The sequence below is a fragment of the Falco naumanni genome, chromosome 7 (genome assembly GCF_017639655.2).
Source record: "Falco naumanni isolate bFalNau1 chromosome 7, bFalNau1.pat, whole genome shotgun sequence".
Classification (NCBI taxonomy): domain Eukaryota; kingdom Metazoa; phylum Chordata; class Aves; order Falconiformes; family Falconidae; genus Falco; species Falco naumanni.
Genome location: NC_054060.1, coordinates 50290267 through 50298537, shown reverse-complemented (window position 1 = coordinate 50298537; position 8271 = coordinate 50290267). Strand labels below are relative to the sequence as shown.

At 41.3% G+C, this 8271-nt stretch overlaps 1 long non-coding RNA gene across 1 annotated transcript; it reads right to left on the bottom strand.

The window, feature by feature from the left end:
• Positions 1-655: 655 nt before the first annotated feature.
• Positions 656-8225, bottom strand: LOC121091592. Its single transcript, XR_005828974.1, has 3 exons — positions 8089-8225; positions 4699-4783; positions 656-743 (listed from the first exon to the last, which is right to left on the bottom strand). It is a non-coding gene; the product is annotated as an uncharacterized LOC121091592 (long non-coding RNA).
• Between the last annotated feature and the right edge of the window lie 46 nt (positions 8226-8271).

Genomic DNA, 8271 nt, shown 5'->3' with positions numbered 1-8271 from the left:
TTTCCAGAAACAGTTCGTTGTTTCCATGTAAGTGTTGTATGTCTTGAACTAAAATACCTTTTTATTTCAGTTTTTTTCCACAGGTACACAGAAATGACAGATCATAAACTGTGCAGAAAGTAAATTCTTTTAGTTTGTAGATACAGGACAGATCCTGCAGTGCTACTCCCATGGGCAGACTTCTGCACTAGGCATGTGTACTGAGGTCTACAGGCTGATGCCTTTACTGGTAATTGCAACTGACCACAGCTCACTGACTTCTATCCAGTGCCCAAAAGAGAAGCAGCCTGAAAAATCAGGCCCTAGAAGGGCTCCATGAAGCAGAGTACCTATGCAGCCACCTATGAGATGCGAAACAGGCATTCCAGCAGATCGAAGGCAATGCTAAGGCCAATCATCAATACCAATATTCACATGCAATTAGAATGACCAAAACCACAGTATCTAAGCATAAAATTTAGGACTGAAGCCACAATGATACATCTGGAAGTATCCAGAATATGAAACAGCATATAAATAGTAACCAAAACACAGTGGACAATACACAGTATCATTATAAGACTAGGTATCTGTAGATCGGCATCTTTTAACTTCCCCTCAAACCCTTCCCTTCCCCCACCACCAAACAAATCAAAGAATCCACACATACCCTCTACAGAATGTACTGATATATGGAGACTGCTTTCCCATGGTAACCTTCCCTCCTCCCATCTTTCTTCCTTCAGGATGTGCTCCTGGAAGAGCTGAAAAGAAACTTACTCTTGATACTTCACACCTCAATAATAGGAAGCCTCCCACTTAGTCTGCATACACTGAGCTGAGCTTCTTCCTCCTCCTCCTGCTGTGTTCTCCCTGACAGAATTCAGAAAGAAGAGTTCTTCTCATAAAACTTTCATTCCCTTTTCTTTAAAAAAAAAACAACCAAAAAACCACACTTGAAACAAGAAATTCCACCACACATCTTCAAAGACAACGAGGCAGGGGGAGACTACGCAAGTCACTCTTGCATCATTCAGATGGTACTTTTACAAAGGGTACATCTACAGCACACGAGGCATACAAGATCATCAAGGAAGCTCACGCTCTAAGACAGCACTGTATTCACTGCACATTTCTGAGAACCACACTCACATGATTATAATGCTTGCTGCACACAAGTCTCACCAATTACTTTCCTTTGGATGTGACCAGGATATAGACTTTGAGAAATGAGGTGTTAGTAGCCCTGTGACACTGTCTTTAGTTAAGTTACTATAAACTTCAAAGATAACGTGTTGCTTTCTGAAAGCAAAACACTGATTTCCAGATTGACATTTCTGGAGAAGGTGGTTTTTTCCTGCATTATCATTGGTCCTTACATCTGTTCAAAGGTTTGTGTATTTAATACAAAATCTACTAAAAAAATGATTCCTATGGTTTATGTCACCAATTTTTCTTCCAGTGGGAAATCAACTGCCAGAGCCTTGACATCTGCTATTGATGTGTAAAAGCAAACCAGTTAATCTCTCTGTATAAAAGTACAGCCTTACCTCCGAAGCAGGCAAGGGAGAATATGAAGCAGCACAAAAGATTTTGACCCCAAAAGAAAATACTTCCTTGGAGACACTGACCAGTTCTTTTCACTGCCAATTTTTAAACACGAGGCTAGAAATCAATCTCATAACTGCAAAGCACTTTGTGTATTACAGACCCATAAACTGAACAAATGAGTCTGGAGGAAAAATGAACAAGCTACCACCTGCCACTAATCTAAAGACAGTATTATTTATACCATGAACTTAACCTTCCAATGAAGATCCTAAATTTTCCCCATAGGAAGAGGCAGGATAGCATTATTCAACACAGGTTTCTTCAGAAGACCACACCACCAGGAAATTCTACTTTACAATGGCTCTGCAAGGAATATAAAGTCCAGCTCCAGTTCTGTGCTCTGGCAGTGTAAAGCCTTGTTACCATCCTTACCTGCTTGACAGATCATTTTACCATTTGCACACACAATCTTTTACCAAAAAAAAATGATTTTACAGAAGCACTAAAATTTTTACCAAAGGGGATATTTTTTGTTTTGGACTGACAGATGTCAGACCTACAGCACCACAGGAAACATGGCAGAGCAGAGGAACCTCTGTGGCCAAAAATCACTTGCAAATCTCATGTCTTCAGATTAGCATTCTCTCCATCCACACACAGAAATATGTGGTAATGACATCTTTGTTTTGTAGACTGAGATACATTCACCTATGTGTATACACACACACAACTTACATATCGCTACACCACCAGCAGAAGAGGTGAATTTGCCACTCTTTTTTTTAATAAACCTTAGATTGGCCCCACAAGTAATGAGGAAAGTCAAAAAACAACAAGAGACATTTCAAAGTGTTAGGTAACTGTTCATACCACACACAAACAATATTTACAATATTCAGCTAAATCATCAAAAACGTTCAAAAGGATGTCACAGGTATCTAGCACTTTGCAATTTGAAGGACAGCATGCTGTTTTTGAAGACAAATGTAGTGTTAAAGCACAGCCATTTCTGGAACAGAGACTTACAGAAACTAGCTGGTGCACAGAAGCCTGTGCTATGTCATGGGAGTAGCAAGTCTGAACCAAAATGGCAAAGTAAACCCTTCTTTTTACAGCAAAAACTGAAGGATTTTTAACATCCCTTCAGAATCAGAGTCAACAGGAGCTACTTTAAGATATACACAGTATAACATATATAGTATAAAATGCACAGTAATCTGCATAACATTCAGCACCAGAGTCTGGATTTCAGCTTGTCAACCTAGGGAGCGAGATTTCAAATATAAATCCACATATGCACAATGGAAGTGAGTTACTATCACAGTAGAGCACCTTACCTTCTGAATTCCCAACTTTAGTCTGTTTTCTCACTCTATAAAGCAACTCAGTAGACAAATAATTTCAGTCATTTGACTTTGACTGTACACAACAGAGCCAAGCTGTTGATATTAACAAGTACAGGTACATCTTTTCTGTGTATTTAAGACCAGGCCTGTCCTGCGATAACAGATTTTATACACAAGTGTAGCAGCCTAGTAGTAGTGTACCTTGGATTCTTGGGTTCTAATACCCGTAGAAGCTACAGCAGGAAACACTCACATGTGACAAACAATTGCATTTCTCTAACAAATCAACAACAGCCACCACACTGGCCATTCTGCACTCACTAGGTTGCTGCTACAGGGATCAGGGATCCATGCAACTATTCCCTTAACATCTAATAGGATTCAGGTTCGGGTTTTTTGGTTTGTTGTTGTTGCGTTTGGGGGAATTTATTTGCTTGTTTTGTTTCCTTCACTCAGCTCCAAGCGACAGCAGCAACACAGTTCTGCACTGGGCTAGTGCAGTCACCAGGAAGTGACATGCAGTCACTGAGGTAGCAAACACAGCCTAGTCATCTGTGCCTCCCACGGGAGAGCACAGAAAATGACAAGCAGAAGTCTCCAGTAAAAACCCATCTCTGAGACCCATCTCCTGTAATGTGGCAGCCTATTTAATAAGAGCCATAACACCACAGCTTCCTTTCTAGCAATACACAAACTACATATTTTTGGCACCCGCTTAAGCCTGCATATTCTGCAGTCAATCTTCTGATTATAATCAGAAGCCATAAAGTCCCTCCACCAATGCCAGCACAAGTATAACCTAAATATCTTCATTACTGTGTTTCAGCAAAACCTTCCCAAGCACCTAAATAATTTTAAGATGGGACTTAATTCTGGTAAATTTTACATACAAGTTGTTGAGACTTTTTATTCCTTTTGATGCCACAGAAAACCAAAACTAATCAGAAGAATATTCAGTAAATTATATCTGAACACTTCCATTAAGAACTGCAGCATTGAAGAGAAAGAAAGGTTTGACCAGAATATTTCTCACTGCAAAGGACACCTGAAAGGAAAAGACTGCAGATGTAGTCTCAGAGCACAATTTGACTTTATATCAATGGATTAACTTAAAGAAACATATACTCATATATATAAAATACTACAAGCTGATATATACAGAACCTACCACAAACTTTCCAGAAGTCACTTATTAGCATACAAGTACTCCTGATGATATTAACAGCCAGAACTACTGGATTTTAAAAAAAGCCAACAAAACTCTTAGCTAAAGCAATGATATAAACTGTGAAATTCCAGTTTCATTTGCCATCTTTTCAGCGTTTTTTCATGACCTGTGACCTACAGGGGAGACAAAGCTGATATATCAGGAGAAAGAATCTTCACCTTCTTACTTGGCGAGAAATGTGGTTAAAATATGTAACATCAGTGCCCCTGGACCTTAGAGCTATAAATACAAATAAATACAGTTTAAGTAGTGTTGCAAAGGGATTCGTTGGTGTACTTCTGCTTTTTAAATTTATTTTTATAGGAATTCGATACTTCGTACAAAACAGAGCCAAAAGAAATACTCTAGAGAGCCAAGAAACAGCGATTTTGTGCAAGTGCACCACTGCCCTCTCCTGGGGTGCATCAGATCTGCTCCCGTATTTACACCACCCAGCCGACCCGGACCGGAGCTGCAACTCCAGGACCCATGAGGTCTGCCTTGGGAGCTTGAGATTTAACACAAAGAAGAAAACTAAAAAAAAAGTAAACTACACACACATCGAATAAACACAGCAAGTTATTGAACATTATATAAACTGCGATAATTCATCACCTTAAATGCTACAGCAGTTTGTTCATTCCTCCATGACCTGACGCAGAACCCAAAAGTCATTTTCAGCATCAACAGCAGAGCTAGCCTGTGGGACAGCAGAATATTCTGAGAATCAAGAAGTCAAAGAGCAGCTTTCATATTCAAAAACATCTAAAAGCTTTGACATTATTACTACAGGACTGCTGCGGCTCATAATGCGAAGAGTAAGCATACAAAGTTACACAGGCTCTTAATGCAATTGCTCTGATTTCAGCAGCATCAGAACAAGGATATATTTTACTGTTAGAAAAAATCTTGCTTTTGATCACCCTGCACAAACCCAGGGTAATTCATGGGCCCAAGTAAGCTTTGGTAAATGGGAGGTGTAATTAGTTGCCTTATGTAAACTAAGCTTTAACTGGCAGAATGCAGTTTTAGCCCAAAAAAAGCATGAGACAAAATACATAGCTTAAGCCTCATCTTACAGATGAGTTTAAGCAAACTAATTTTAGTTTTCAGATGTGACTGCCATGAATGAATACAGGTTCACGTACTGCAGCTCAGCTGAAAGGCAGCTCACTAAACTGCAATAATCTTAATCCTCTGACTGAACCATAAATTCTAATGTTATTAACAAAGTTAAAAACATTTACAGACTCTTTTAATGCAATTTAAAATTATCTTTTAAATGTAACTAATAAATAAATTAAATATAGCCTGAACATATGTATTTAGTGGACTGCACAGCCATAAACCCGCTCCCTCAAGTCAAATAGATAGAAAAACAGCCAGAGCAAATGGAGGACACAACTTGACGGCAGAGTGCATTCTGCGGGACAGGATGGCCTTGACATGTCCAAGAAGTGCCCTAAGAAGAACAGCATTCAATTGCAGCCAGCCCAAGCACAGCCAGTTCCACAAACCCAGACTGAAAACTGACCACTCAGCAGTTCTCAAACTGAAACTCCCCCATCCATTTTGATCATAAGCTTCATGAAAGTTAACACTGTTGTGTAGCTGTAAAACATAATTCTCAAATGCCAGTACAGCCTGTAAAACATATCCAACACTAGAAAGGCCTCAATGGAGTAGTCATATATTCAGGGTTTTGGAATACACTTCAAGGAAAGAAGTGTTCCCCATGGCAAGAGTCCAAAAAGGAAGCAAGAATGATCAGAGCTAAAAGTTGTCGTCATCATTCTTTAGCCTCTCTAACCAAAAGAAAAAGACTCAAGTGGGACAACAATACCAATTTTCAAATATGGAATATGGTTGCAGAGAGCAAGGTCATAAGTTGTTTTCTATACCCACACAAGGCAGAAGAAATAGCAGTAATGGTTTTAAATTGCAGCAATAAGCATTCAGGTAACATCAGAAAAATCTTTCAGTGAGAGATATAAGAATCAGAATAAACCAAAGCAAAAAGCTTTAAGAGGTTAGACAAACAATTGCTAAGGAACAATGTAGGGGTGGTGTGTGTATTTTATTTGTATATTTTATTTAAATACATACATGGAAACCCAGAGATCTCTGAAATACCTTCCAGTCTAATCTTGTCCATGAATTTCCATAGTAAGTATACACAAGTGAGAAAATAAATCATTTAACATACTTCTTCCCCAGTGGTAATTCTATTTCAGTGGAGTCAAATCCACAGCTTACAAGCAGTATATTGGTGACAGAACCTGAAACATCGCTCCCTGGCATCAGAAATTAAAAAGATGAAACAAAGCCAACAAAAGAAGCAGAGTATAACACTACATATTCCTGAATTACTACCCACAAGCCAGCAAACAGCATGATAAAAAAACATTCCCTAGATTTCTGTCATCCATAGGTGTATCAACATCAAATTTACATACAGATCATCAAGTACCAATATCATATAAACCGTGATTTTGAATCCAGTTTACACCAGTGACAGTATTAACAATGGTTCACAGAAAGGGTTGCTGATGCAGCTTTCTATAGGCACTTTTACCCTCCTCCTGTTACTGTATTAAAATTCAAAGTTGTCTTGTGGAAGCTAAAGATCAGTATCACTAAACCACTATTAGAAACAGGCCTAAACAACAAAAATGCTTTGGAATTAGACCACGCTGGTGGTCTGCCTTGCAAAGACAAAGAAATAGAGCTCACAAACTATACAAGCTACGGGTGAATTCTCCAGCTGCTCCTATCCTTAAAGGCATGCTTTCCTGAGCTGTTTTTAGCTCTATGCATTTTGAACTTAAAACACACATCAAGTGAGAGACAGAACAAAATACTATCTTCCAAAACTTACTCTCCTGCCAAGTACCCACAGCAAGCTTGTACAAGGTCTAAACATTGAAAGGAACAAGTAAAAATGCATTGCCTATTTTCCCAGTACTAGCATTTTCTTACTTAAAATTATTGAAGTGACAAAACAAACCCTCAGTTTTTTGGAAGAATGACTAAAACCCTGGTTTTCCATTTTTTTTTATTTGTAAGCTATAGCTCATGTTTTGCTGTAACCTTAATCATCCATTAGATGAATAAATATGTTTACCATACTGGTTTAATTTTTTTTTTTTAACTCCTAAATCCTGTATAAGCAGGAAGGGGAGGAGGAAGGCCACTGTACAAAATCAGCTTTAGGACACCTTTAGTAAAAGATTGAGGAGTTTCTCACAGCAACTGCAAAGAGACAGCAGTTACCACTACATCCTTTTGTCACTCTTTCAGCTTTTGCTGACCATCCGATTTGCTACCGATTGCTGCAGCCTCAAGGTTTTTTCTCCCACCTTGTCTGTTTGCTGCATGCTTCCCAAAGCTACCTAGTACCAATGCCTCAGTGTCACCTATCTAATTGTTTGTTGCCCAGCAGCAGAAGGCTCAAAAAATATTTAAGCATCAAGAGGCCTCAGGTGGGAGGGTCACTTTAGAGCCACCACTCTCTTTTCTAAACTCTTCAGAGATTTAGAGAGGTTGCAACAGCTTCTAGCTCCCCGTAGCCAAAGGATGGTATTTAATCAAGTAGCAACCCAGAGAAAGCAGCAGCAGTACCCTTTCCGTGGCACACATCTCTGCCTCCTTCCGCACCATGCCCTGCAAACCCACTGCCTTCAGGCCCAAGTCATGGAGCAAAGAAGCGTTTCTCCTCACAGAGTTCAACTATGGACCCTCCCCGCTCTCTCCCCGCCGCCGCCGCGCCCCCCTGCCCGCACGGACGGGGAGTCCCGCCCCGGCAGCCCCTCGGCCGCACACACGGCCCGCAGCTGGCGGCCTGACCTCGCCCCTCACCTCAGCGCCCCGCCCCGCCCGCGGAGCCCGGCGCTGCCCCGCACACAGGAACGCGCCCCTGGGCGCTGACCGGCAGCTCCCCTCAGGCGCTCCCGCCCCTCAGCCACCCCAAGGCTGCCCCTCCTGTGGCCCGCGCTGCCTGCCTACCATGCTAAACGACGCCTCTTTTGCCAAAAACTCCATTCCTACACCCCCGCGCACCCCTACTCAGGTTTTATTTGCAGGGCCCGCCCGCTCTATCCCGCGGCCGCCGCCGCCCGCCCGGCCGGCCCGCAGTGCCTCAGGCAGCCACCGCCTCCGCACCGCCCGGGGCCCGGCCCCGCCCTTCCG